General features: G+C 40.5%; 1 non-coding gene across 1 annotated transcript; it reads right to left on the bottom strand.

Moving 5' to 3' along the window:
• Positions 1-247: 247 nt before the first annotated feature.
• LOC111544205 lies at positions 248-352 on the bottom strand. The gene has a single exon (XR_002732067.1). It is a non-coding gene; the product is annotated as a U6 spliceosomal RNA (small nuclear RNA).
• Positions 353-5,757: the final 5,405 nt, after the last annotated feature.

Genomic DNA, 5,757 nt, shown 5'->3' with positions numbered 1-5,757 from the left:
ATTGCTTCTTTTTGCCAGGTTTGTCAAAGATCAGATGGTTGTAGATGTGTGGTGTTATTTCTCAGGCCTCTGTTCTGTTGCATTGGTCTGTATATCTGTTTTGGTACCAGTACCATGCTGTTTTGGTTACTGTCGCCTTGTAGTATAGTTCAAAGTCAGGTAGCATGATGCCTCCAGCTTTGTTCTTTTTGCTTAGGATTGTCTTGGCTACGCAGGCTCATTTTTGGTTACATATGAAATTTAAAGTAAAAATATGGAAGGCTTCACGAATTTGCACATCATCCTTGTGCAGGGCCCATGCTTATCTTCTCTGTATCATTCCAATTTTAGTATATGTGCTGCTGAAGTGAACTCTGGGCTGTTATTATGAACAGTTCCTCTAAAATGTACCTGGAGGGCTTCATTTATTGTATGGTGTAATATATTGCTATTTACTTATTTTTATTTATTTTATTTTATTTTTGAGACAGTCTCACTCTGTCACCCAGGCTGGGGTGTAGAGGCATGATCTTGGCTCACTGAAATCTCTGTCTCCCAGGTTCAAGCGACTCTCCTGCCTCAACCTCCCGAGTAACTGGAACCAGAGGCATGCACCACCACAACTGGCTAATTTTTGTATTTTTAGTACAGATAGGGTTTTGCCATGTTGGCCAGTCTGGTCTTGAACCCCTGACCTTAAGCGATCCATCCGCCTTAGCCTCCCAAAGTGTTGGGATTACAGGCGTGAGCCACTGTACCCTGCTACTTAAATTTTTTGAAATGCGTTTTATCTTGCCCTAAACCAGAGGTGTCCAGTCTTTTGGCTTTTCTCGGCCACATTGGAAGAAGAAGAATTGTCTGAGGCCATACATAAAATACGCCAACACTAACAACAGCTGATGAGCAAAAAAAAAAAAAAAGGAAAAGAATCCTCTCAAAATCTCATAATGTTTTAATAAAGTTTACAAATTTGTGTTGGGCTGCATTCAAAGTTGTGGGTGTGGGTTAGACAAGCTTGCCCTAAATCCATTTGCAAAAATGAGCTAAGACAAGCACATATTTAATAAAATAAAGTATTAAATTTAATAAAAATAAAGTACTAAATTTCTGTTTTGTAAGAACATTAATGATAGACATATAATATGTACAAAATGTTAATGTTTGTTAACATTTGCTGTGCACTATGAGGACCACAGAAGTATTAGTACCAGCTGTCTCAAATGTGATAAAGGAACAGCCACATCTATTTCAAAAGTTACTATGACAGTTATTTTAAGAAGATTGTAGGCAGTGGCAGAAAGTATGTTTTAGGATTACTCTGAGAAGTATGAGTTTTCATTTATAGCTATGTATTTATTTATATCATCTATATCTTCTAAATTAATTTCATTTTCAATTCCAAGTTTTCCTGGGTACAAACAAACAATAAAATCATAGCTGCTGATGTGTGTCATTAGCAGAAAAACTCATCATGCAGTTAGGTGATGCCAGCTTTATAAAGTGTAATCAGATGCTCCAAGTAGAAAAATCAGTTGATTGCAATAATAGATTTTTTTTTTTTTTGGTCCAATTCATCAAAGTAAAGCTTCTGGAAGTTTCCTCAAATTCAACATCTGAACATTGTTGTGAATGCTATTGTAAATGTGGTTATAAAGTTCCACATTGAAGATAAAATTATAGTTGTTACAGTGATAATAAAAACAAAATCTGGCAGAACATCATATTTTGGTAAAACTAATGTTCTTACTCAAAAAAATGATGTGGAGCAGAAATATATTTGGAATCGGTACACTGAAAATTCATACTTGTGTCCAAACAAGCTCTGATACCCTAGCAATCAAAACAGAAGCCACCGTTGCCAGACTCTATGAAGGTTTTCAGATATACACAGAATAAACCATGAAATTATCTTAATGAAGTTGTTGTTGAATTAAATAACAAGTTTGGCACGGCGTTTGGGGCTCTTTCTTGCTACTTATCACTGGTTGGATGTTAGAAATGTCTGGGCCTTTGTGAACCAAGCTCTGTGTTGATTTTGACATTTTTTGGAAATGAGTCCTTTAGTTTTTATTTACATTTTATTCAAAATGTGTTGAAAATCTTTATAAAAGTATTCAATAAACAGAACACCAACAACCTTTAGATTTCGAAACTTTAAGCCAATTGTAGTGTTGTCATTAACGAAAACAAAGTTTGCTAGCAGGAAACCATTGAAGTTTATCTCCATAAAAGTAGGGGAGAATTGAATAAATTAAACAATGCAAATGCAAATGATGAACAGGACTTAATTTTGATATTCTATGATTTCACTTTGGTTCAACTGAAAAATAATACATATTTAGTACTAAAATGAAATGAAATGAAGAAGACCTACAACATTGCATCAATCTAAGTATAGCTGAATGTTCAAAAGGATCTGGCAATTTTTCTGATGCCTTGTCTTATTAAAGTATTTGTCAAAGAGAGCTATTATGAGTAGAGGCAACAAAAAATGCTGTCCGTGAAAAGATTTGGGCTAAAATATTTATATTTTGTGAAAGAATTAAAAATAAGTTCATTTGGAAAAAAATGATTTGAAAAACCAATGTTGTGGTGTTTGAGACAAATGCATCTTACAAACTGATCTAAATATGTGAATACTTACATAACTATATGGGATGTGTAATATATTATAATAATGTATTAGGTTATATTATTAGGATATATAATATAATACATTGCTGTATAGTTTATAATATATATTATATGTTATATAATATTTTACATATAATATACATATATAATACAAGACAGTAATTCTGCTATCTTTATTCTCCAATATTTGGATAATCAATATCAATAATTTGTTTTGCTTTTAGTGTATAAATTGTCATTATTTAAACTTTTAAAGAAATATTTTTAATTTTGCAATAGTTTTAAAAAATGTTTAATTTTTGCAATGGAAGCTTTTTCCTTTTGAAATTACTTTTATAAATTATTTTATCTTCAAATAGAACTACTCTATTGGTCTACCAATATACCACAATCAATGTCAGTCGATAAATATATATTCGAAAATGCATCATTTTGGATGGGCGAAGAGGCTCACACCTGTAATCCCAGCACTTTGGGAGGCTGAGGAGGGCCCATCACTTGAGGTCAGCAGTTCGAGACAAGCCTGACCAGAATGGTGAAACCCTGTTTCTACTAAAAATACAAAAATTAGCTGGCTGTAGTGGCACAGGCCTGTAATGCCAGCTACTCAGGAGGCTGCCACAGGAGAATCACTTGAACCTGGGAAGCTGAGGCTGCAGTGAGCCGAGATCACTGTTGCCTGGACAACAAAGCTAGACTTCATCTTAAAACAAAAAAACAAAACAACAACAACAACCAAAAGAACTCCACATCATTGTAACTATTTTTAACAGTCACTTTTACTCCCAGGTGTTTTACTTGGATAACAAGTAGCCACCCTAACTATAAAGTCTTCATAGACCAGGCCATTCAGGGAAAACTGACTTTGTCAAATGCAATTCTCATTAGAAAGCAAACTTTTCTGGAAAGAGGAAAGGCCTAGGAAATGGTGATTCCTTCATTCGTTCCCACAAGCATTCATTCAGGACATGCTTACCACTTGCCTTCAATGGTTCTAGGTGCTAGAGATAGAGGTGATGTGGGGCTTGCATCATAAAATGAAGTACAGGACCAGCCTCCTTATGGAATTGATGTTTCAGTTGAAAATTCAAGAGGCATTGCAGAAAGCAGGCACTGCTGGAGCATAGACTGAGAGAGTGGGTGGGGAAGGGTGAGGTAGGGGAGGCCGGCAGAGAAGGCTGAGGATACACTAGTCCACAGGAAGGATTTGGATTCAGCCTAAAGGATGTGGGAAGTTATTAATAGGTTTTAAACAGAAAGATAACTTGATTTTTAAAAAGAAGATTGCAGGCCAAGCATGGTAGCTCACACCTGTAATCCCAGCACTTTGGGAGGCAAGCAGATCACCCGAGGTCAGGAGTTTGAGACCACCCTGGCTAACATGGTGAAACCCCGTCTCTACTAAAAATACAAAAATTAGCTGGGCATGGTGGCGGGTACCCGTAATCCCAGCTACTTGGGAGGCTGAGGCAGAAGAATCACTTGAACCTGGGAGGCAGAGGTTGCAGTGAGCCAAGACCACACCATTGAACTCCAGCCTGGGGGACAAGAGCAAGACTCCATTTCCAAAAAAAAAAAAAAAAAAAAAATTGCTTTTCAGGATGAAGGATAAATAGAAAGGGCCGGGCGCGGTGGCTCAAGCCTGTAATCCCAGCACTTTGGGAGGCCGAGACGGGCGGATCACGAGGTCAGGAGATCGAGACCATCCTGGCTAACACTGTGAAACCCCGTCTCTACTAAAAAATACAAAAAACTAGCCGGGCGAGGTGGTGGGCGCCTGTAGTCCCAGCTACTCGGGAGGCTGAGGCAGGAGAATGGCGTAAACCTGGGAGGCGGAGCTTGCAGTGAGCTGAGATCCGGCCACTGCACTCCAGCCTGGGGAACAGAGCGAGACTCCGTCTCAAAAAAAAAAAAAAAAAAAAAAAAAAAAGGATAAATAGAAAGGACAATATGAACACGGGAAGGTTAATGAACAGGCAGTTGTCCTGGTGAGGGAGGGTGGTCTGACTTGATTTGTGGGCAGTGGAGGAAGGGTGAATGGGTTTGAGAGGTGCAGGAGGTAGAAGAGAGAAGATTCCAGATGGATCAGATGCAGTGGGCTGAGAGCAGGAAGGAGCAAGGCATCAGGGATGACTCTCAATGTTATCCTTAGTGACGACAGTGCTGTTCGTTGAGACTGTGACCCCCCTAGGAAGAGCAGGCATCAGGACACAGACATCGAGCTGGCTTGGGCTGTGCTGGTTTGGGTCGTGTTTGCAGGCTGCTTAGATGCACAAGTCCGTGAGCACCGCACCTGCCATCTAGAGCTCAGGAGAACAGTCTGGGAGAAAGACACAGACAGGAGCTGTGGGCCCAGAGCTATGAGACAATGGAGTAGCTGCATTACAATGGAGTCGTAATGAACGACTGGGAATTACAGACTGGACCATGGCAAGACTAGGGGGTGTGGTGGTTTGGGAAAGGCAGCACAGCCCCTGATGAGCATAGAGAATAAAAGACTGAATGGACTTCTATGTGTGGACTTGGATGAAAGCAGAGACGTGGGGTCCGCCAGTTGGGGTTGGAGGCCTGGGACTCCCTGAGGGACATCAGACACTCAGGCCTCTCAGAATTCAGCGGTTCCTGGAAGGGGCTGTGAGGTGAGGAGGGGCTTCACCCCTGAGGGGTGTAGCAGTGGTTGGCAGGTAGAGGCAATCAGGTATGGGTTTGTAGTTTGGAGAGGGGTGCGAGTGACTAGGCTGAGCCCTTGGAAATGGGGGTGACAGTGTGGGACAGTGGGGGCAGAGGGAATCTGGCTGCTTCAGTTGTATGTGGGGACACAGTGGCACTGGGGTTTGGCTCATCCCAATTCACAGATGTTGTCGTCTATCTGGTCTCTCTCTGCTGCAATTTACTACACTTTCTCCTAACACCAGGCTCAGTGACATCGCTTCCAGAGGGAAAGAGTGGAAGGAGGTCCCTGGACTTGTCAAACGTTCCAGGAAATGGAGGTGGCAGTAGCACTGTATCAGGACTAATGGTGGGCTGAGCTGGTGATGCCTGCTGTTGAACTCCTTAGAGACACAGTTCTTCAGCTGGCTAGTCTGTATATTATCCGCTATGCACATAGAAGGAATCACTGACACACCTCAGTTTCATGTGCTG

The sequence above is a fragment of the Piliocolobus tephrosceles genome, chromosome 7 (assembly GCF_002776525.5).
Source record: "Piliocolobus tephrosceles isolate RC106 chromosome 7, ASM277652v3, whole genome shotgun sequence".
Taxonomy (NCBI): Eukaryota; Metazoa; Chordata; class Mammalia; order Primates; family Cercopithecidae; genus Piliocolobus; species Piliocolobus tephrosceles.
The sequence above is the reverse complement of the archived record's forward strand: the minus strand, read 5'-3'. Positions and strand labels throughout refer to the sequence as shown.